The sequence below is a fragment of the Panthera uncia genome (genome assembly GCF_023721935.1).
Source record: "Panthera uncia isolate 11264 chromosome B2 unlocalized genomic scaffold, Puncia_PCG_1.0 HiC_scaffold_24, whole genome shotgun sequence".
NCBI lineage: Eukaryota > Metazoa > Chordata > Mammalia > Carnivora > Felidae > Panthera > Panthera uncia.
Window position 1 is genome coordinate 14,511,864 of NW_026057580.1, and position 24,794 is coordinate 14,536,657.

The 24,794-nt window shown below is 43.8% G+C and overlaps 1 protein-coding gene and 1 pseudogene across 2 annotated transcripts in view; both read right to left on the reverse strand.

Moving 5' to 3' along the window:
* The window catches only part of RCAN2 (regulator of calcineurin 2), a 279,002-nt gene that overhangs the window by 161,839 nt on the left and 92,369 nt on the right, over nt 1-24,794 (reverse strand). The gene's annotated exons all lie outside the window — the stretch shown is intronic.
* LOC125937899 (heat shock cognate 71 kDa protein-like) lies at nt 8,502-15,493 on the reverse strand (annotated as a pseudogene).

Below are 24,794 nucleotides of genomic sequence, written 5' to 3' on the forward strand. Positions count from 1 at the left end.
CAGGCCCTACTTCTGGGGGGACAGGGGACACCAAGTCTTCCACATGGCCCTTCAGCCCTGAGAGTGCTGCTAGATTCCTGCTTCGTTAATTTCCAGTTTGTCTCATGGCTTCTTCAGTTCTACAAACACCTTGCAACCAGTTCCCAGCGTTAAATTCCTTCTGTTGAACTATCTGGTGTGAGATGTTTTCCTGCCTGGATGCTGACCGATATATTACGCCTATCCAGGTATCATATTTGAAGACAAGCAGTTATCAGTGGAAAATGAGCAAATATGGACTATCTATCTTTGCAGACAAGAAGTAAACCCTGAAAGTGACCACATTCCCACATCTCGGGTGCAGCATAATTAGCATTAGTTTGCATTAGAGAGGACACTTCTATTATCTTAAAGCCCATTTAATTTTTGTTAATTTTTATCACTGTTACTCTGTTTTCTAGAAAAGGGAACTGAGTCTCAAAGAGGCTACATAACTCATCCAACGACATACAGGCACTAAAAAGAGAAATTCAAAGCCAAGCCCATTAGAAGATGGTGAACAATTGAGGCCCCGCACAAAAACAACATATATTATAGGGTTCCATTTATATGAACTTCTAGAATGGGCAAAACTTATCAATGGTGAAATAAGGCAAACAGTGCTGGCCTCTTGATGATGGGGAGATTAACTGGGAAGTCATACAAGGGAGCCTGCTGGAGAAGTGGTCTCTATGGTAAAAGGGGAATGGGACACACACATGTATACACGTTCGTCTAAACTCTAGTTAAGATTCCGCGTTACCCTGCATGTAGATTTTACCTCGCAAATAAAGCACTTGAAAAAAACATCTTGCGAAGCATGAGGAGTGAGTAGAGTCATGGAGAGAAGAAGAATGGCAGAGCCCTGGTAATGGCTGAAGCTGGATGACAGGGTTCATCACACATGTTGTTTACTTTGTACGTGTTTGAAATTTTCCATAATAAAACATTATCATAAAGACCACAGAAAGAATCTCTAGGTTTCTCCGGCTTTCAGGCTCAAGCTTTTCCTACCAATCACTTTGCTCCAAAAGCATTTTTATAAGTGTACTCAACCACAGGAGGCCAATTCCAACCCAAGGAAAATACAGAGGAGAGGTACAAATCCACAGGAAGGGGAACTGGGCAACGCATCGGAGAAACCGCCACATCCCAGGAATCGCATTCGATGGAAGAGGCACCATTGCCCTACTCCTGATTTGCAACTCGTCTATCGCTATAAATAATATTCAGGCTGGAGAGAGCAGAGCACGATTGACAGGATGAGGTAGGGATGCAAGACAGGATGAAGATATGCAAATGAGGCAAAGCTCTAGAAGCAGAAAAATTTGTGAGCAACTTTGGGGGAACGTGAGAAAAAAAACACAAAAAAGAGCAGAAGACTAAGATCAGGCAAATACTAATTATTTAAGAGAACAAATAATCTCAAAGTTTCCCTGTGGCTACGGGATGCAGTCTGGACTCTGCAGGGGGAAGGCAAGCCAGATTCCGTGCGAACCCCCAGGGCAAGACTTCTCTCAGGTCTCTCCTGGCTCCTTCTCCGCACTGTGTCGATAGCAAAATTTTTACAGCCATTTGCACTCAGCCTGCTGTTCTAGGCTTCCTCAGTTTTCTTCCTGCTGTTCCCTCTCACTGGAATGTGCTTTTCCTCTTTCCTCTTACTCTTTAAGATGCAGCTTAGCAATTATTTCCCTCAGGAAGGGTCCCTGGAACCTCAGCCCCCCTCGCCTCGATGCTCCCTTGGCATTGATGATAGTGAAGTGATCTGCCTGGGTACCAGCCTCCCCATGAGCCCATCCTTACCTCCTCCAGGTTCCATCCCGTGTGATGCATCTCTGTGCTTGTGGTATCACGCCCAGTGCACAGTGTGTGTGTGCTGCACCTTACGTAGCTGTTCTAGAGCTCGTTGTCCTATGTGGCTTGTGAATGCAAAGAAAACAAGATAGTGGCTTTATAGCCTTCCCGAGTCTACTCAGGACTCACCAATGTTCTCCACCTATTATCTCCATTGAGTCTCAGACTCATGCCTTCAATTAGGCTGCCATGTTCTTTTTTTTTTTTTTTAATTTTTTCAGTGTTTATTTTTGAGAGAGAGAGAGAGAGAGCATGAGCAGGGGAGTGGCAGAGAGAGAGGGAGACACAGAATCCAAAGCAGGCTCCGGGCTCTGAGCCATCAGCACGGAGCCCGATGCAGGGCTTGAACTCACCAGCCGTGAGATCATGACCTGAGCCGAAGTCAGACGCTCAAATGACTGAGCCACCCGGGCGCCCCTAGGCTGCCATGTTGTGAAGGAGCAATATTTCAAGTGGGTACTGAGATTGCCAAGGAGCCTCTATCACTACCGGGTCAGATGATTTGGGAATGCAAGGTAACAGGATGACGGCAAAGTTCCTGTCACATAATAATAAAAAAAAAAGTGCTTCTGTCAAACATCCACCTCGATGGTCCTTTACCTTATGAAATGCTAAGAATAAAGAGAGGTGAACAAGTACCATCACTATCTGAGACCAAATAAAACTGAAAGTTGACCAGACCACGCTCTGAACTAATTCTGATTCAAGTAATTAAATGTTAAGCGTGTGCTCGATGTTACAAGCAAAACGGTTGAAAATATGATCCCAGGGAAACCAGAGGGGGTTTTCAAGGCAGTTGATATCAGAGAATGATCTCAGTGAAATGGAAGAATCTTGAAGAGGACTCAGGACAGGCAGAGAAGGTGAACTCTGTGCCCCTGACTATAATGTGAAATTATTTCGAGTCCCACCTGGGACAACTTGGTTCAAAACTGTTACTATTTTATAAATCAAAGGCAAATGGAGCACCAAATATACTGTATGAGAAGGATAATGTTCCCACTGTACTTGTGATCATTCTAGAACACAGATTCAAACCCCAGGGCTAAGCCTCTCCAAATAGAAAAATCCAACCTTTGCATAAAGCATGACTACAGGTAGGTTCCCTATGGAAAGTGACATTTGGAGCTCTCCTATCTTCTTTTGAAGTTTTTTTACGTAATGCGTTTATGTTTAGTGTTTGACCTGTTATCATTAAAGTCAAGCAAAAACAAACAAACGAAAAAAAAAAACTGGTTACTATAAACTTCCACTGCTTTACAGAAGTCCAGTTGAATCCCCTTAACCATGTTTCTGTGAAGATTACTAGACTCTCAGGGAATGTCGTCAGCAGAGGGTTGGGAACGACTTCGTCTAGAGAACTCAGAAGTGGGTAGATAGAAGCAGAGTAAATAGGGCCCTGAAGCAGTGAGATGCATTTTTGGAAGCATACTGATGTTGAGAAAGTTACTTCCCTCTTTCTGTGTCTTGATCTATAAACAGAATAATAAGAGCTCCCTCGTCTGCAGCTGAGTGAGCACATGTACGTGAAGTACACAGTAGAGTGTTTGGATGTCATGGCAGCCAAATGCATGGTGAGGGGAATGAGAGAGTCTTTCGGAACAGCCCTGAGCAAAGGAAGGCGAGGCAAAGGCCAGCCAGGCTCTGAAACCGCAGCTCCTACGGCAGAGGGGAGAGGTAGTTTCTGTGGGCTCCAGCAGCCTGGTCCACACTCCAGCTCCATTTCTCCAACTCCCAGACTTGGGCAAGTTTCACAACTGCCCTGTGCCTCAGTTTCCTTGTTTGTGACACGCAGGCCCGGCGCGGGGCTATTGTGGGGACAGTGCCCGGCATGAAAGGGTTCCCCGGAGATGTGGCTGCTGAATTGCGGCTGATGGACGGGAAGGGCAGGGCAGGGCTGGTGCAAGAGAATTGATGGCCTCAGCCCACAGTATTTGGGAAGAGTCACGGCTCCCAGCTCTGCCGGAAGCTGTGCATGTCCAGGGCGGGCGTCTTCGCTTATGAGGCTGACTTGTGCAGCAGACCACGCGGCCATCTCTTTCCTTCTTCAGAGGGCAATCTACTCTGCTCCCGGGGATACATTTCAAATCTTGAGAGCATGAGCTAACAAAACCCTGGACGAGGTTCTCTTTCTATCCCGAGGACAGCAGGGGCTACATGACAGCGGAAGCTGGAGGATTTATAGCTCATTAAACTACCGATCACGAGAGTATTGATTATGAGAAGACGTCAACCCAGAGGACTGTGGCAGGTCAGGGGAATGACGATACAAAGAATACGTGTTTATTGTGCTCACCGCGGACACTAAGGTAGAGAGGAGGGAGGCTTTGAAGATGGGTCCTGCTGGGTTGTACATGCTCACTAACCAATGGTTTGAGTGAATGAAGGAATGAAAAATCAACATTTAAAAGGCTTTCAATAGGCTAAATTATAGGTCAAAAACCAATATGAAATGTAAAGGGGATAGATGTTAAGTGTTGCCCGAAGCTAGACATTTTTACCTGATAAAAAGAAATGTAACAAGGATTCAGGAGATGTCTCAAGCATACCTTAAATAGATAACCATATAACGTGACCTAAACAACACAGGCTTCAGCCGTGTTATGAAGGTCAGAGCGGAAACACACCCTTTGGAGCTGGCCGTGGCAAAGCCCCATGGTGCCCTGCTTCCGGTGTTCAGGCAAAGCTTTGGGAACTCCACTTACGCTCTGGGGTGGTGCAAAGGCAGAACGCCAGCAAGAGCCTAAAAACTATCACGGGGGAAGCAACTCAGGGGATTGGTCATTCTTAGTCTGGAAAAAGAAAGAAGACTTACTGGGGGCATGAAAGCTGACTTCAACCATTAAAAATTTGAAGCGCTGGGGCACCTGGGTGGCTCAGTCGGTTAACCGTCCGACTTCGGCTCAGGTCATGATCTCCTAGTTCGTGGGTTCGAGCCCTGCGTCGGGCTCTGTGCTGACCGCTCAGAGCCTGGAGCCCGCTTTGGATTCTGTGTCTCCCCCTCTCTCTGCACCTCCCTCATTCATGCTCTGTCTCTCAAAAATAAATCAAAGGTAAAAAAAAAATTAAAATAAAATTTAAAGTGCCGTCAAGTAGATGATGATTAGCTGTATTATTAAATTCAGCAGATATTTATCGAATGTCTGCATTTACAAAGTACTCATTTTGCAAATATTGGTTGCTTACCTCTTCTGCGCCAGGCACCATCCTAGGCGCTAGGGAAAGGGTCTCTCTGCTTTCATGAAGCGGCATCTAGTGCGTGATGGGTAAGACAGCCAATATGCAAGTATTGGAAGGAGGAAAGTATGGGTGATGGGTGCCTCACACATTTGCCTTCAAATCTAGTAGGATATGCTTATTCTTTGTTGTTCCATTAATGAGATAAAGACAGACTGTAATTCAATAAAAGGAAGAAAATTTTCCCAATAGAGCAGGGACTCTGTGAAAAAGTAGTGAATTCTTGGGGCACCTGAGGGGCCCAGTCGGTTGAGCGTTCAACTCTTAAAGTTGGCTCAGGTCATGATCTCATGGTTCATGGGATTGAGCCCAGTGCTGGGCTTTGCGCTGAAAGTGTGGAGCCTGCTTTGGATTCTCTCTCTCTCCCTCTCTCTCTGCCCCTTCCCCTCTTGCATGTGCTAGCACTCTCTCCCTCTCAATAAATAAATAAACATTAGAAAAAGTAGTGAATTCTATCATTGGAAATATGGAAAAAAACCCAAAAAACCTGTGTGGCTATCTTTCAGGGATGTTGTGGGGAATTCCCAAGTATAGGTTAAAACTGGATCAGTGGTCCCTAGAGCTTTGGATTTCCTAGACAAGTACAACTTGAAACATGGCAGGTGGCAACACAGGGTCACCAAGTATTTATATTTCTACATATATGAATAGAAACCCAACCATCATTAACATATTTTCATTAAAGAAAGGTCATTGTTTCAGAGACTTATGAAAAAAGAATGACACACTATCAGAATAAGAAATTCTCTAAGAGGGGCGCCTGGGTGGCTCAGTCGGTTGAGCGTCCGACTTTGGCTCAGGCCCTGATCCCACGGCTGGTGGGCTCGAGCCCCGCATTGGACTCTGTGCTGACAGCTCAGAGCCTGGAGCCTGCTTCGGATTCTGTGTCTCACGCTCTCTCTCTGCCCCTTCCCCACTCATACTCTGTCTCTCCGTCTCTTAAAAATAAATAAACATTTAAAAAAATGCTCTAAGTAAACTTGGTGATATTAAAATTTCATAATAATGGCTTTATTTTTCTAACTTTGCAACAGACCATTAAAAATCCCATCATCAGCCTGAAAGAGTTGACAGCCCGGAATTTGACAATGGAACCAGATGACCTTGAAATTCTTCCTAATAGTGTTTCAATGTGTTACGTATCACCATTTACTACACTTGTTTAAGTGTGGGGTTTGGGAGCCGATGTCCATGAATTTAAAGCCACGGCTCGAACTAGCTGTGGGCAACTTTCTCTCACTGCCAGTTCCGACTCCTGTGACAACGGGGATAATGACATTTATTGCCTCGTGGCGCTGTAAGAATTCACTGAGATCACGCAAACGGAGCACTCAGTGCGGCAAGTGGCATGTAGTAATTGCTCAATAAAAACGTGGCTACTACCCCTTTTCGTCAGACTTTCTGTCCCAAAGGAAATGGTGAGGTGAAAGGCATTTCTTATGGATGCTGGTGTCAGTACACAGAACTTTCCATACACCGTACTTGGACTACTTGGATTTCTGACGAAGGAACAGATCGCCTTTTTAGCATGTAATACTTGAACCCTGCCCCCGATTGCCAGGAAAAGGAAGCATCACAGCTAGCTCCTAAAAGGATGGTTCTCTCCGCCCTCTCCTACATTATCCATTTCCCTACCCTCCTGCTTCTCCTTTCTCTTGCCTCCCTTCTCTGGCACTTACTGGCTTCTCCACAGAATGCCTGGCCACTTACTACCTTTTTTCTTGCCTCTTGGAGCCTCTTCTGAATTCTTTCTTTCTTTTTACGTTTTGTTTTAGTTGGTTTGAATTCATCTAGTTTGTGGTGGTCGGTGGAGCCTCCTACATTTTCTCTTCCACCTGCCTGTTTTCTCCCCAGTCTCCCAGGGTCCAGCTTCTCCTCACCTCTTCCCCACCCTGCCTGCAACCACCAGCGTGGCCAACACTGTGAGCACACTTTCAGAGTAAATCAGCAAATCTCGCTCCAGGTGAACACGCCTGAATGCTGTGGAAACGTAAGTCCTTAGGCCTGTGTTTTCAAGTCTGAATGATAACTAACATGCAAGATGACTTATGTTTGAAAGCTGAGCCACACCAGTCACCCCTCCACGGCTCACGCTTTGTGACAATGCCCTGCAGGGTCTATTCAAAAGGATGCATTGTTCTAACAATAGCTGATGCTTCTCTTGTTTGGTAAGGAAGTGATACACTGTTGTTATTAGCAGTGATCAGATTTAAGTCCTTGACAGGTGCTGAGCACCCTAGAATTCAAGAACTCTATTCGTCAGCAGCAGTAAACCTAGACAAAAAGGTTCCGAAATAAGTTCTTTATACACAGGTCTTAACCGAGAGACGTCAGCGGAGCTTCTACGATTTGGCATTTGCGTAAATTAAAATGTGCTGAATAAGTCCTGCATTACTTTTCATTAGTGCCTATGCCAGTTCCACATTTATGACTTATTAGTTCAAAATGTGGCCGGCCATGCTAGAAGAATAAAAGCAGGGTGTGGTAGAATTATTGAACACAGTCCAATGGATAAAAACTGGTCCAAAAGTCAGGACATTCAGACTCACGTTGGAGATTTCTTATTATAGATATGGGCTATGTATAACTGATTCTTCAGGATCTCAATAGATAAGTGGAAGTTCTTCGCTGCCTGAGAGACTGCTACACTTTTTATTCATGCCCTTTGTTTTCCTTTTCCTTTTACATTTTCTATATAAAAAGTAGGTCACACGGGGCCTTGTGGGATACTGTAAGACTTTCGCTCTTATCTTTCATGAAATGGGAGCCGGCGGAGGGTTTTGAGCATTGGGGAGACGGGATCTGCCTTACCTTTTAAACAGGATCTCCTTCATTCATGTGTGGGGACTAGAGCAAAAAAGGAAGACTATCTAATAGGCAGTCGCAGTAATCCAGGTAAGAGATGATGGTGGTGTGGATCCACCAGGGTAGAAGCAGTGGAGATAGTGGAAACGGAAATGGTAGTAATCACGTGCTTTGAAGAAGCAGCGAACGCATTCCCTGATAAGACTGGTTGTGCCTCATGAGAAAAAGGGAAGAGTCATGGATGACTGTAAGAATGTCGGCGTGAACAACTAAAAGGAAGAGTTTCTCGCTATCTCCTGAGATGGGGGACCCTTAAGGGAAAGAAACTGCCAGGGGTCGTGATCGGGTGGCGGTGGTATGGGTCACGAATTGGGCTTAGGTCTACAAGGTTTGCGAGGTCTCGACGGGAGCAGGGAGGCCAAAGGGCAAGATCGAATTTGGGAATCTCGGAACAGAGATCCAGGTCAGATACGTGCATCGGAGGGTCACCAGTGCATCCGTGGTGTTTACGCTGTGAGATGGGATGGGGCTGGGGGAGTGGAAAGGTAGAGCCGAGGCTGAGTCCGAGCACTCCAACTGGAGGTTGAACAGAGGAAGACAAATCAGCAAAGCGGCTATAGCACAGGCCTCGGGCAAGGTAGGATCCTGAGAACCAGATGGAGAAAATGCTACAACGGGAAAGAATCAGCTGTGCTCGAGGCTGAGCTCTTAAATAGCTAAAAAAAGACAGTGTACGTATGTAATCAACGTAGTGTACTCCTCTCGAAATAAACTAATACGTCTAATATTAATTACACATTTCAAATCAAACTTCAAGGCTAATTCTGCAATATTATGTCAGACCATTTCCAACACCTTTAATAGCGTCTAACCACAAATAAAACTGATGGCAAGATGCATTCCTAAACTTAGCAGAGAAGCATTAGGGCTATGGAGGTTGGCTCATTTCATCATCTCTCTGCTTCCTTTAGCATCTTCCGTGGGTTGTAAAGTCATTTTCCCAATTTGGGAAGAAACATTTACCCGCCAGGGGTGCCATGTTCTCTGGGTCAAAGATTCAGGACTGTGACACATTTATCTGTCAAATTCAGTATCTAGCCATGGGATCCGGGCACTGTGTTTCAAAGCTGATTCTACCCAGATTCCAGATGAACAAGCTGGTGTCTTCCTAACTGTTTAGTTCTGTGAGCTATGTCAGCAGGGGACCCAATGCCCAGTTCTTCCAGTTGGAGTTAGTTTCAGAGCCCTGCATATTGAATATATTTCTAGTTATGCCTTAGACCAATGTTTACCATTCGCTTATTTCAGTGTTTTATCAGCTAATTTAGGGAGAAGAAATTCTGCTCCTTTAACCAAGTTGCAGCTAGTTTCTTTTCCCCCTCAATTAGATTCACCTAACGTCTTTGCTCCGTGATTGAATTCCACATTCTCTCCCTATGTTTCTTGTCTGGATCTTGGGCATAGGTTTAGAATCACTTGTATTAACGAGAGAAGATTAAATGTAAGGTCGGTAGAAGCAGTAGGACCAAACGTAGACTGGATTTCTTTATTCCACGGCATTGCACTGAGGGTTACTGCTCCAGGGTTTGTCAACATGGTGTTCAGAATTGTAAAGGATGCACATCTTATTCTTGCTTAGCTGTGAGAACACCACACAGAAGGCCTACAGACTTCTGGGATTTGGGCCAGAGGAACCATAAAAGAGACACAATAATGCCTCATTCATTCAAAAGACATTTATCTGGTGCCTCGACATGGAATCAATGCCTGTGTCCCCCCAGAATGCATATTTTGAAACCACACCCCAAATAGGATAATATTAGGAGGTGAAGTCTTTGGGAAATAAGCCAAAGGGTGGAGCCCTCATGAATGGGATTAGTATCCTTTTAAGGAGGGGACACAAGAGCTCGCTCCATGTCTCTGCTCTCCACCATGTGAGGACACAGCAAGAGTACGACCATCTGCAAACCAAGAAGGGGGCCCTCACCAAACCCCGGATCTGCCAGCACCTTGATCTTGGACTTAGCAGCCTCCAGAGTTGTCAGAAATACTTGTTTGTTGTTTAAAGCCATCCCATCTATGGTATTTTTGTGATAGCAGCCCACGCTGACTGAGACATAGCAACATCTGCCTGGCACTGTGCGAGGTGCCAGGCAGGGTTGAGGTGCGAGGGTGTCCAGTGGCATGGTGAAGCTGATGAATCTACAGCTCATGTCGATTCTGATCGCTTCAGGCATTGTTCCATATAGGCTATTACATATAATGAGTATCATCCAGGATGACAGAGATACGAAACTGAATAGAATACGTTTCTAGCTTTTAGGGGATTTTTGTTCGTTACAATGATGTCAAAGAGACATCTGTCCCGTCTGATCTCAGCTACAACAACCTTGATGGCCAAAGAGTAAACAGAAACGTAGGGCATACTTCCCAGGCTTGTTGAAGTTACTGTGTTTCACAACAAATGCCCTAGTGTGGCTTCATTCATGTAATGTTCTAAAAATGACAAAATTATAGAGGTGGGGAACAGAACAATGATTTCCAGGGGGTGAGGGGAAGGGGAGGCCGGAAAGGATCGTCGAAGGGAGTTCCCGTGTAGCGATGATGGAACGGTTCTCTAAGGAGAATGTCCACATATGAGACAATTTCATAGAACAACACACACACACACACACACACACACACACACACACACACACAGTGAATAGATGTAAAATTTGGTAAAATCTGGGGCACCTGCGTAGCTTAGTCGGTTAACCTTAGCTCAGGTCATGATCTCACCACTGGTGAGTTGGAGCCCTGCGCTGGGCTCTTTGGTGACAGCTCAGAGCCTGGAACCTGCTTCCAATTCTGTGTCTCCTTCTTTCTCTGCCCTTCTCCTGATCATGCTCTGTCTCTCTCAAAAATAAATGAACGTTAAAAAAATTTAAAAAATAAATAAAAATTGGTAAAATCTGAGTAAGCTCTATAATCTAGTTAATAGTATAATCCCAATATCAATATCCTGGTTCTGATAACGTACCATAGTTAAGTAACATGCTACCTCTGGGGAAAGCTGAAGGAAGGGTACAGGGGATCTCTCTGTACTATTTTTGCAACTTCTTCTGAGTTTATAATTATTTCCAAAAAAGTAAGAAAAAAAATCATGTATTCATTCATTTAAAACAATAATAATAGGCCCTTTATATGCAAGTAAATTACTGCCCTATGATGTTAAAAAGTTTTCATTTTAAGTCAGCTTTCTCTGTCCCAGAGTACCAATAATGAACCAATCATTTTTCACAATCACCTAAGCCATGCGTCCTCATCCAGCTATGAGTTATCACCACCACGTCTTTATTTTAACATCTTTGATTCATAAAATTAGTATGTGCACAAATCTTTTAAATTTTGCATTCTCTTTCATGTAGGAGTTCTAATACTAGGACAATATCCCACGAGTAAATAGACTCATTATTCACAAGTAACAAAACTCAGGAATAAGCCCATTTATCACAGCATAATTTATGATGGCAGAAAACTGGAAACAATCTAAATATTCAATTAAGAACATTCTGACAGACACCAAGAATTGACGAATTGAAGGCAATCAAAATGTTATTGTAGGAGAATATTTAGTAATCTGGAAAGCTGCCCTCAGTGCTTTGCTAAGTGAAAAAAAGTTCTTCCATAGGGTACAGAACGATATGCATACACATGTATTTGCATAGTGAAACAAAAGATATTTAAATGTTAACGGTGCCTTTTCTCTGCATGATGGCATTATAGTGTTTATTTCATTTTTTGAATTATTTCAATTTTCTGAAATGTCTACAGTGAATATCTATTATATTTGTAATAAATGTAAAATGAAAAAACGTAATTCATATATTAAGCCCAGGTTCTGTATAAACCAGTGTTTCTAAGCTGTGGTGAGTCGACAGAGTTCCAAAGGTGTATTCAAAGTGGTCCATGGCTACTACTATGAGAATGTTTAATGTGGTGTTTTCATTTAGATGACAACCTTAACACAGTAATATTGACATCTTCTGGATCATCTGGACGATCATGGTACATCACAGATGACCAGAGCCCATATTGGCATTTATTTTTATGTCTGCAAGGTTGACATGGCTGCTACTCTAATTCTCACAGACTAATGAGAAAAGAAACAAGTCAAATGTAATAGATGTATTTGTACAGCCTGCTACACAAATTAGGGTTTGCAGAACTTCCAAGAGAGAAAGTCCTAGAGAATATGGGGCATGCCAAACTCCAAAGAACTTGAGTCAGCATTCAGTACCCAGTTCATATTGTGATCAGTGAATCAACTAGCAAAGAATATCATCAGTCACACTAAATTAGCCAGTGTTTTATAGTGGTTGTTTTTAGTTTTGATTGTATTTAATGTTTGGCCTATATGAAAGCAACAAGTATAGGGACTTTGTGCCTATTTATTTTATTTTATTTTTGGTGCCGATTTTAAATACAGTTTTATTTAAGACATTGCATTTTCCACTTACCATACAGTGCTTATAAAGTGCAATGTTTATTTCCTTCCCCTGCACACACATTCCATATTCAAGTATCAAGGATGCCTAGTTTATTTACTACAGCAGCTTGACTTTAAAACTTCCATGGCATTTGCTACCAATTTGGGTCCTTCAAACGTCTCATGCAGAACAATGCTAGACCTATTCTCAGGTTGGCTTAATCAACCTCTTCAATGGTGGGCACAGAGGAGGCACCACCAGGTGGGGGAGCTCCACCACCAGGGAAGCCCCAAAACATTCCTCCCAGCACGCCTCCTGCGTTCTGGTACAGCTTGGTCATGATGGGGTTGCAGACTTTCTCTAGCTCTTTCTGCTATGTTCAAATTCTTCCTTATCAGCAGTCTGGTTCTTATCAAGCCAGTTGATGACTTCATTACACTTGTCAAGAATCTTCTGTTTGTCCTCATTGTTGATTTTGCCCTGAAGTTTTTCATTTTCAATGGTTGCTTTCATGTTGAATGTGTGAGATTCAAGTGAATTCTTGGAAGACACCTTGTCCCACTGCGTCTCATCTTCAGCTTTGTACTTCTCGGCTTCCTGGACCATGAGCTCAATGTCTCCCTTGCTCAAGCAGCCCTTGTCCTTTGTGATGGCAATCTCGTTCTCTTTTCCTGTGCTCTTATCCACAGCAGAGACCCTAAGGATACCATTAGCATCAATATCAAAAGTGACTTCAATCTTAGGAAAGGGGTAGGAATGGTGGTATTGCCCTTGATAAGGCAGGCATGACTCCTCTACCAGTTTCAATGCCAAGAGAAAGAGGAGTGACATTCAACAGCAGCAAATCTTGAACATTTTCAGATATTTCTCCAGAAAGAATGGCTGCCTGGGCAGCTGCATCATAAGCAACAGCCTCATCAGGGTTGATGCTCTTATTCAGTTCCTTTCCATTGAAGAAGTCTTGAAGAAGTCTATGAATTTGGGAATATGGATAGAACCACCCACCAGGACAATATCATGGATCCAAGACTTGTCTAGTTTGGCATCCCAAAGGGCTTTTTCTACAGGGTCCAGGGTGCCGTGGAACAGGTCAGCACTTAATTCTTCAAACTGGGCATGAGTAATAGAGGTATAGAAGTTGATTCCTTCATACAAAGAATCACTCTCAATACTGGCCTGGGTGCTGGGGGGCGCCTGGGTGGCTCAGTCGGTTGAGCGTCCGACTTCGGCTCAGGTCACGATCTTGTGGTCCGTGAGTTCAAGCCCCGCGTTGGGCTCTGGGCTGATGGCTCAGAGCCTGGAGCCTGCTTCCGATTCTGTGTCTCCCTCTCTCTCTGCCCCTCCCCCGTTCATGCTCTGTCTCTCTCTGTCTCAAAAATAAATAAACGTTAAAAAAAATTAAAAAAAAAAAAAAACAACACTGGCCTGGGTGCTGGAAGAAAGTATATGCTTAGCACATCTGCGAGCAGTATGGAGGTGACGGACTGCCCTCTTGTTCTCGCTGATGTCCTTCTTACATTTACACTTGAACTCTGCAATAAAATGGTTGACCATTCAGTTGTCAAAGTCTTTTTCACCTAAGTGGGTGTCTCCAGATGTAGATTTGACCTCAAGGATCCCCTCTTCAATAGTGAGAGCTGACACATCAAAAGCGCCACTTCCGAAGTCAAAGATAAGCACATTCCTTTCAGCTCCAACCTTTTTGTCTAAGCCATAAGCAACAGCCACAGCATCTGAGTACACTGAGGCCAGCAACAGGTCAGCATCATTGCTAGCTTGACGCTGAGACCATTGAAGTAAGTAGGTACTGTGACAACCGCCTTGGGAACAGTCTTCCCGAGGTAGGCCTCTGCAATTTCCTTCATCTTTGTCAAACCCAGAGAGGACATCTCTTCTGGATAGAAACAGTTTTGTCTCTCCCTTGTATTCTGCTTGGACTTTGGGCCTGCCAGCATCATTCACCACCATGAAGGGCCAATGCTTCCTATTGGACTGGACAACAGCATCGTCGAATCTACGTCCAATCAGGTGCTTGGCATCAAAAACCGTGTTGCTGGGATTCATTGCGACCGGATCAATCAATGGTTTGGTGTCACTAAAGGTGACATAATTTGGGGTGGTTTGATTTCCCTGATCATTTCCACTTTCCTGTGCCAGAAGACACCCACACAAGAGCAGGTGGTGCCAAGATCAACGCCCACTGCAGGGCCCTTAGGTAGAGTTGCTTCCGTGTGGTCCCTGCTCAGCACAATCTGGAGAGCCAGCATGGCGTTCATGGACACCCTGTGCCTGTTTAGCTTTGTGTTGTATTCACTCAGGCAGCACATTGTGAAAACTATTAAATTGAAGTCTAGACATTTTGTTTTCCTTTTCCACGTGTCTGCACACTGCTCGGGTTTGAGAAATACTGTTCTAGAACCAAAAACATTCCGGGGCACCTGGGTGGCTCAGTCGGTTAAGCGTCCGACTTTGGCTCAGGCCATGATCTCATGGTTCACGAGTTCGAGCTCTGCGTCGGGCTCTGCGCTGACAGCTCAGAGCCTGGAGCCTGCTTCGGATTCTGTGTCTTCCTCTCTCTCTGCCCCTCCTCTGTTTGCACTTTGTCTCTTTCTCAAAAATAAATCAATATTTAAAAAACCCAAACATTCCTTATGCATGAACACAGTACCTTTAGAAGCTACATAAACTCAGGGCACTAAGATGTCACTTAACACTGACACTCCCAACAGCATGTCACTAACCGAGAAGTGGATCCAGCTGCAAAGTTGGTCGCGATATTATTTGGCACCTCAACTACATTTTTCTTCTTCACAGACATTGTATTAAACACCATGTTAGGGTTCCAGATCAGTTGGCCAGAGCCCTTTTCATATAAAGTGTTCCTGGACCAGGAAGAACGATATGTCCTGGGGTACATTTGAAATCCCTTCTTTTTTCATTAGACCAGGAAACATTTTATAGCAGAGGTTTGGGGCTACCTGTCCTTGCCTTCCGCTTCATTCCAGGCCAACCTTTTCTATAAATCTAAGCAGCTCTTCCTCCTAAAAGCATTCCCTGCCACAAAACAAATGCTATTATATGTTCATATAATTGCCCAAGGTTTTACAAACAGCCCAAGGTTTTACAAACAGTAAGACAGGGCCTGTCTTACTGATTCCTTATATTGCAGCAGCTTGATACATAAGCATTAAAATTCTCATCTTATAGATATTGAAACTAATTTTCAGAGAGGTTAAGTGACTTTCCCATGGTCAAACAGCTAGTAACAAAATATGCCTAAAGTAGAAGTGTTTGATTCCAATTCTCCGATTTTTCTTCCCCAACCCCTGGGAATAACTGACAACTATTTCTCTTTCCTAGGTCATTAGGAGGAGTAAAATGTTTAGTTAACAAAACTTCTTCTGCATGACGAATAATAAACACTTAACTCCCTGAGATACTTGCATTTTCAAAGCAGAACGCCAGGTTGCCCAAATCTATAACATCAAGAACAGCAGAAAAGATGTGTTTGTTTCCTCGGGTTGCAAATTACTACAAACCCAGTGCTTTCCAACAACAGAAGTGCATTCTCTCACAGTTTTGGAAGCCAGAGGTCTGAAATCAAGGTGCTGGCAAGGTTGGTTCCTTCTGGAGGCTTCAGGGCACAGTCCCTTTCCAAGCCTCTCTCCTAGCTCCTGTGGCTGCTGGCTGTCCTGGATGTGCCCTGACCTGCAGACACATCACTCCAATCCCTGCCACCATATTCCTATCACCTTCTCTTCTGCGTTCTCCCCTTCTCCTTTCCTCTTCTCAGGACACTTGTCATTGGATGTGGGGCTCACCCTCATCCAGGAGGATCTTATCTTGAGATCTTTAATTATATTTGCAATGACACTTTTATCAAATAAAGCCCCGTTCACAGGTTCTGAATGGACCTACCTTTGGAGGTGGGGCACAATTTGAACCACTGCACGAGGGTAACTCCAAAGTGAACACTCCTGTTCCTGGAATACATAAGGCAACTCAGCAATCCTATAGCCCACCCACTATCTTCTAGCCAAAAACAAATATCCTGCGTCTGGAAATTTCCTCCAAGTTCTGGATTCCACCTCTGGTTTCCACCTCTAATTGTTGGTTTCCCATCTTTATGTATTCTGCCAAAAACTGGAATTTCTTCTCTACCTTGCCTGTTCATGCGACCACCTCCACTGGGAGGGCAGCCTGGTTTTCACTGGTTTCTCTACCTGGCATGGTCTTCCATCCTCCTGGGTACTTACTCAAGTCCACTGAATCCAGACTTCCAAGAAAGCTCATTGCCCACCCCTCTCATCCTCAACTACCATTTATCTTGAACCAGAATGCTAACATCGGGGAGACATGCCTGGTTGCTCTCAGAGGTGAAGGCAGCACTGCCCTGCCTGGGAATCAGTTTCTCCCATTAGTTCCTGACAGTTGATGCTTTTCGTTGCTTCTTTCTTTCTCTTGCCCCTGCCCTCACATCGGCATCTATTCCTGTGGCCCAGAAATCCCAGGACATTGTCCATGCCCCACTGCATGTAGGGGAGACCTGGCTCAGGGCTCCCATGGCCACTATCCCATAGCAGTGGGGCGAAAAGGTGGTACTGGCCATTTTCAAGAAAAAAAAATGACCAATATTTGTAAGAAAAGAAAGGCTTCTCTCTGCCTTGGACCCTATTCTCTATGGTCGGTGGCACTTCTTAAAATACCTCCTCCGCTGACCACCGGAAGGAGAAACACCCATGATGGTTGTTAAAAATGCACCTTTCTGAGCCCAATTCTAGGCCACTGTAACAGAAACTCTGTGAAAAGACAGAGAACTCAGTTTTTCAGCAAGTTTCCTAGTGATCCTCTTACAACTAGATTCCAAGAACCGTCACCCAGGATAATCAGAGGGACAAAACTCAGCCATGCTTCCCGGCATCAGCAGGTAACTTCTGCTCCCACACAGAACACTTCCTGCAGCACGAGTCTGCCCACAGTTTCGGATCAGAACCTCCTGGCTCCAGAATCACCTTTCCTCCTCTGTCCTTAGCACTCAGGCAGGAACCAGCCCACAGTCTTATCTCTTTCTGCTTTGGTTTTGGGGAAGGTGTTGCCCATCCCTGCAACTGGGCCATTCATTGCCAGTGCCCCCCAAGAGTCTCCTTTGAGTTTTGGAAAGAGGGTGGAGATTTGGGTGCCTTTCCCCACGAGCTCTAATTATCAAAGGTAAGAAGAAGTGCAGAGAGGAAAAAAGAGCTGCACAAGATGCCCCAAACCTATCCCCAGGAGGAGGTGTGCCTGCCCGACTTTGACTTGTGTAGTGCAGGAGGCTGGTCCGTGCGTGCGGCCCCCAGTCTGAGTATGCTCAGGTCAGTTTCAAAGTAACTTGTGAACTGTGCAAGCGGAAGTAGTGGGTGTCACTTTAATTTCTGCTTGAACATCTCCCTGAAGATTTCCAAATCCTCCACAATCATTAGCACATCTTCAGGGATGTGGCAAACGGCTTTAATTGTAAATATACATCTACTGATTCACTGGACAATGAAAATACTCATCGTCAAGTCAGATGTCTTTCTTCCACTCCCAGCAGAGCCCAGAGAAGTTGGACGCCTGAGACTTCGCCCTTATAATGAGGTGGAAGCTTGTGTACAGACGCATAAATAAATAAATAAATAAATAAATAAATAAATAAGAAAGCTCTGGAAAACAGTGCTTGTGATTTGGGGAACTTGGTAATGTTGCCACTAACATATTAGGAATGAATGCATCTGAAATGCTGAAGTAGCAGAAGTTTGAGTACAAAACCCAAAAACTTGAAAGAACTGGATTCAGCCTACCAACCAGCACTTAGTTACCCAGCACTTATTATGTGCTAAAAAAAATATTTTACATGTGTGTTGTGTGTCTAGATAAATGTCCGTGTGTGTGTGTGTGTGTGTGTGTGTGTGTGTGTGTGTTGCAATAAAAAATAATTCTGCAAGCTCCGACTGCTGGGCAGTTCTTGACCTTGGATGTTTAGCTTTTCAAAGGCCTGCTGGCTAGATTTAGGTTAGTGGGATGCACCATTAAAGGGTGGTATCTAGAATGTATTTTTCATTCCTACGTACCCTTCCCTGCTCCCACACTCTTTAAAATAGATCTTCACACAGAGAGAATTATTAACAGTAGCAAAACTTTTACATGCACAGAAAAAGTTTACAAAAACCTCCCAAGATAATTGTATCCTGCTGCACAGCGAGCAAGTGTTCTGGGCCTCTGAGGGGAGGATTTGCTACTTGGTATTTGTGTTTTAGGGCAGGGTATGGGGGTAGTGGTATAATCTCAGAGGAGATGATCTGGAAGGGGATATTGTTACTCTTTTGATCACAGACCATGCTGCTTGAAATATTAATCTTTGTAACTTCATAACCACTAAGTATTTATATCTAAGGTGCTATATACAAAGGTAATTTGCTATAAAGTGAGTACTACACTTTTGCTTATGTTATTTGGGATCTGCTCATGAAAGCTGTTCTCGAAACCCTGCTTTTGTTCGCACTGACCCTCCGGCCTGGTCTAGAGTACCTTACTAGCTATATATTCAATTCTTAAATGTGGCTTGGAATAGAAATTACTCTAGAAATTTAAATAGAATCCACGAAATAAGTATACTTTTAGTACAGTTTAGAAATGTAGTTCTTTGATATACATCGAATATATTGGTTTTGAATCTGTCAATTTCTTTCTAATACAAACAAACTATCAGATGTTAAATGTTGCAAAGGCAGAAAAAAAGGTTAACCTGGTAGTAAAATGGAGGGCAGGGTCTAGGAAATCTGAGATATATGACACTGGGCACACTGCTTCCCACATTGTTATATCAGCTTCCCCATGGAAATCTATAGAAACACACACACACACACACACACACACACACACACAATAACCCCCTACAAGACTGTACCACAGATATTATTTCCTTTTCCACATACCAGCGGTAAAAGCACCCACTTCCCCAAATTCTGAGCAGTTCTTTCTTCTAAAGAAAACCAGTTACGATCTCATGAGTGTAATTAATTACAAAAAATTAATTGCAAAAATTACACAATAGCTGGATGCAACCTATTTTGCAATAAAAGATGGCATATCAGTAAATTTAATCTGCAAAGATTCATACTACCATCTTATAACAGGCTTGGGAAATTTGGATATGAGAGTCTCCATGCATACTCAATGTAAAAAAAAAAATAAAGATAGATATGTAATTTTCTCAAATAAAGTCATTGCTCCAAATCTCATTAAATTCTGGCAGATATTTCTTGGTCTGTTTCATTTCTTTCTTAGGCTTCAAATACGCTTATCAAAGCCATAAACCTTTGGTCCAGTCCTCACTGATCTCAGCCTTCACAGCATTAATGATTTTGATGGGAGACCAGGGACGGCTGTTTGAGGTTTATAGCAATTTGAAGCAAATGTTTCCATCCACTCTTTCTGTTCATGTTCATATAAGACTCAAGAGAGAAACAGGTCTTGTGCTCTGCTTTTAGTAAACCCTTTGCTTTAACGTAAGTTGTCTGTGAACACTTTAAAAGACACACTTCACACTTTTAGAGGCCACCTCCTTGAATGACTTGGCTACAAATTATCAGTGAACTTTCAGTGTAAATAACAGCATTTTAATCCCTTCTACTTCATGCTTTATTCCCATCATGTTTCAAAAAACTAGACAAGTAGCTGATGGTTTCTCTGAAATAAAAATCACCGTATTTCATTTGGAGACTAGGTACACAATTAGGTATGGGGGGATTCAGGAACAAATATCCAAAAACTAAGTCCTCCGACCTTCACTGTCCACTAAAGGTGACAGAGACCTCTAAAGTTGACCCTAAAACCCCAAAGTCTCATGGGGAGCCTGGGTGGCTCAGTAGGTTAAGCATCTGATTCTTGGTTTCAGCTCAGGTCATGATCTCATGGTTCGTAAGTTCAAGCCCCACATCAAGCTTTGTGCTGACAGTGCAGAGCCTGCTTGGGATTCTCTCTCTCCCTCCCTCTCTCTCTGTCTCTCTCTGCCCCTCTCCTGCTCTCTCTCTCTCTCTCTCTTGCAAAATAAATAAATAAACTTAAAAAAATTTTAAACCCCAAAGTCTGAGCTCCTGAAGCATGGGAGTGAGATGGCATTGTGTCCCAGTATCAGAAAAATATTCAATGGCTCTTTTCCTCATGAACTCTTATCACTGGACTGTTTGGTCAAGCAGCCATAGACTGCCAGTGGGGTGGGGAACAGGGAGGAGGCAGCCAAGGAGGTCAAGGCCAAGGTGCAGAAACACAACACAGTAAGAGGTCCCTTTTAGCATCCTCAGCATAGTCAGATTTACATGAAAGCAGGATCAAAACTAATGCAGTCAAGAGCCAATGGCAGTATATGCTGCTATTTTTTTTTTAATTTTTTTTAACATTTATTTATTTTTGAGACAGAGAGAGACACAGCATGAACGGGGGAGGGGCAGAGAGAGAGGGAGACACAGAATCGGAAGCAGGCTCCAGGCTCTGAGCCATCAGCCCAGAGCCCGACGCGGGGCTCGAACTCACGGACCGCGAGATCGTGACCTGAGCCGAAGTCGGACGCTTAACCGACTGAGCCACCCAGGCGCCCCTATGCTGCTATTTTTTAAATATATCTTTCCTCAAACAGGTAGCAACCACTCAAATAAAAGATCTCAGTAAGAAATGAAACTTGGGAGTTCTCATGAGAAACAACAAAGTAATGATTTAGACTGTTTTAAACAGCTGCTTTATCTAAGTCTCCAAGGAGGATTTCAAGAAAACTCAGGCAAAGCATCCATCTTTAAAAAGTCCACATTCAAAGAGTAGTAAGGACAGGACAAATACAGTAGGCCGATTGTTCAGAAGAACAAAAGCATTCTTGTTGCCGGGAACTGCTTCATGGACAGGGCACTAGACCTTGAAGGATGAGGATTTTTTGAAATAGCGGTGGAGTTTGGGGGAAAGGAATCCACTTCAGGAGTGATAATTTTATATCATTTTAATTTTGTATTTGTTGATATCCAGCTTTGTGACAGGGTCAGGAAGTTTGTATCTGTCATAAGTTATTTAGGCGACTTCATGTGCAACCAAGTTTGGAAACCCATACCTTGACCTACAGCTGTGGTTCTCCCAAGGGTGGTCCCTGGACCCGTAGCCTCAAAATTAGCATGTCCTTGGAACCTGTTAGACAGACAAATGCTCAGGGCCCTCGGAGGACCTATTGAAGCAGAATCCTTAAGGGTGGGGCCTGCGGATTTTAACTAGAAGCCAGGGACATGGGATGTAGGTGAGGTTTAGACCCACTGGCCTACAGAGATGCCAAAGTTCCCAAGGTGCCTCTTCAGAAGATTCCTGAGAATTTCTGATGCATGGGTAATTTAGCATTACTAGATAAAAACAAAGGTGAGGGGCGCCAGGGTGACCCAGGTTAAGCGTTCGACTCTTGATCTCGGCTCACATCATGATCTCATGGTTCGTAGGACTGAGCCCCGCATCGGGCTCCGTGCTGACAGCGTGAAGACTGCTTGGGAGTCTCTCCTTCTCTCTCTCTCTGCCTCTCCCCGACTCATGCACGCGCACACGCTCTTTCTCTCTCTCTTTTTAAAAAGGTAATATTAAAGAGGTTAGAATGGGAGAGAGCCAACGCATAAGAGACTCTTAAAAACTGAGAACAAACTGAGGGTTGATGGGGGTGGGAGGGCGGGGAGGGTGGGTGATGGGTATGGAGGAGGGCACCTGTTGGGATGAGCACTGGGTGTTGTATGGAAACCAATTTGACAATAAACTTCATATACTGAAAAAATAAAATAAAATAAAATAAAATAAAATAAAATAAAAAGGTAATATTGACTGTAGTTTAAAGTAAACTACAAAAAATTTAAAAAATAAAGGTGAGATTACATAATCTTACAGAGGGGCCAATCTTTAGAAGCATGCCTCTAAAGGAAGAGAGAAGAAAAGGAATAATACTGATGGGGGACTATATAAAAATAAAACCTTTGTGTGTCCCGAAGAAGTATAATTAAACAAGAAATTGGAGATTAAAATGCAATGGTACTAGCCGACGCTGAAACCGCTCATCTGGAAGAAGAAGCTTTGATTTTTCAAAGTCGTCAATATGTCGAGATTGATATTTACAAAAACCAGGATCATTCTCTCAGGAGGGAAGCTGTTTATAAAACAACTTCTGAGGATTTTCTGGTCGGAGTCCTTCTGGAATCAGGCACATCTTGTTTCCTAGGCAGCCTGTGTCCGATACCTTGAAGAGATAGCTTTCGTTGACAATGTTCCTATTACTCCCCTACGGGTAGCTCCCGCTGCTCTGTTGCACATTCTTTTGCCCAGGTACCTGTTTACATGTTTGGAGCCATCCGATACGAGGCTAAACAGCTGTGATGTCTGCAGGCTCTTCGTGGCAGCCTGCTGCAGATGGGACCAGCTGGTGAGCTGTTCACCCCGCTACACGGGCTCTCTTTGTCCTGCTATGGAAGATGGTGACTCATTAGCTCACCCTGGCCTCCCTCTGTTGGAAAAGCAGAACCGGATGTGCTGCCCTTCATGTACCGAAGATTCTGCTAGGAGGGAAGCGTGTCTAATTTTGAATATTTCCAGCACTGCTCCTATTTCTGGGAATGGTGACAGATTGAAGTTCAGTGCTACCACTAGGATGCCTAGTGCAGCGACCAAGGTTAGGGTACCATTCCCGCCAGCCAATGAGAGCAAAGCTGCCAGCCCACACAGAGAAGAGACTCACTTGCTTGGCCTCTCCATTTGATGCTCTATGTGACCGAGCATAACCAGATAAAAAGGAATACGAAAAAGATCGTTTAGGGGCTTGGCAAGGAATGACATTTCTGCATGGTTTGTTGTTGTTGCTTCTTCGAGCAGGAAGTAGTTTGACCAAGAGAAATGCCACCTTCCTAGGGATGCTTGGCCTCATGTTTACTCCTGTACGTTGCTTTTGCAAGTCAGAAAATCAAGAGGAGCGAAGAAAGGGCCAATCCTCACCTAGGATCTTGGGACCTGAGACATTGCAGGGCCCATGAATTTCATAGTGTGACGTCAAACCACAAAAATCCAAACCCAGATCACTTGCCATTCGGCTGTCTTTTAAATTATGCAAATAGAGGGCGCCTGGGTGGCTCAGTCGGTTAAGCGCCGACTTCAGCTCAGGTCACAATCTCGCGGTCCGTGAGTTCGAGCCCTGCGTGGGGCTCTGGGCTGATGGCTCAGAGCCTGGAGCCTGCTTCCGATTCTGTGTCTCCCTCTCTCTCTGCCCCTCCCCCGTTCATGCTCTGTCTCTCTCTGTCTCAAAAATAAATAAAACGTTAAAAAAATTTTATAAAAAATAAAAAATTATGCAAATAGAATAGATTCCTTAGATGTTGATTTATTTGAATGCAAAAGTTATCTTGGAGTTTTTAGAAACATATCAGGAATATTTAGAAATATTAGGAATTCTGTGTAAAGGAAGGGAATAGTCTAAGATGATTTTTCAATGTTCTCATCCAGTCCCAGAATCCTACTGATTCACTTGCTTTTGTATACAACTCTACGAGCAAATATGAATGCAATCACTAAAAATTACATTTAGTAGATACATAAAGGTTATATAATAAGACCAGAAATATTATTACAGAGTCTGTTCTTACATTATTATTCGCCTTTCGAAGGTTTCTTAATTCCTTTATGGACTTTAAATACCACTTAATCACTTCAGGCTGCAGTCCAATTCATATATTCAACTGATCTGTATGGCAACGCACTTCCAAAACATATGCTATAGATATTTACAACTAGACTCCATGCTTTCATTCCACAATGTCAAGAGAGGAGAGGCCAAAAGGGATGAACTGCAGTTTGTATCCATGCAAGTCCTAGACCATTTTCTCCAAAAGCACTTCTGTAACAGGCTCGCAAAAGCCTTCCTTCCCTCTTTCCCTCCCTCCCTCCCTCCCTTCCTTCCTTCCCTCTTTCCTTCCTTCCTCCCTCACTCCCTCCCTCGGTCCCTCCCTATGCAGAAAGAGCCTGTCATCTACCAGGAACTATGCCAATGTTTTACTGTCTTTCATCTTTTACACATTTTTCTCCATGTAAAAGTTCAAAAAATATTTTTGCCCAACGCTTTGAGATAGCAGGTGATGTGAGATATATCAATAACAGACCCCATTCTTTCTGAAGTTGATTAGGATTTGCTAAAAAGCGTGATAGTAAACAACACATCAGGTATTTGACATCGTATGTCTCCACCTCCTGGCCACAAGGCAGAAAGGCATATGCCTGAAAGTTAACCAGTTCTGGGAACGGACCAGCTTTTACAAATGGAATCTCTTGGCTGTTACTACAGCGTTCAAATATTTTCTGAAAGCCTCATCTGGGTGTGGTTCCAGATAAGAAGCAGAC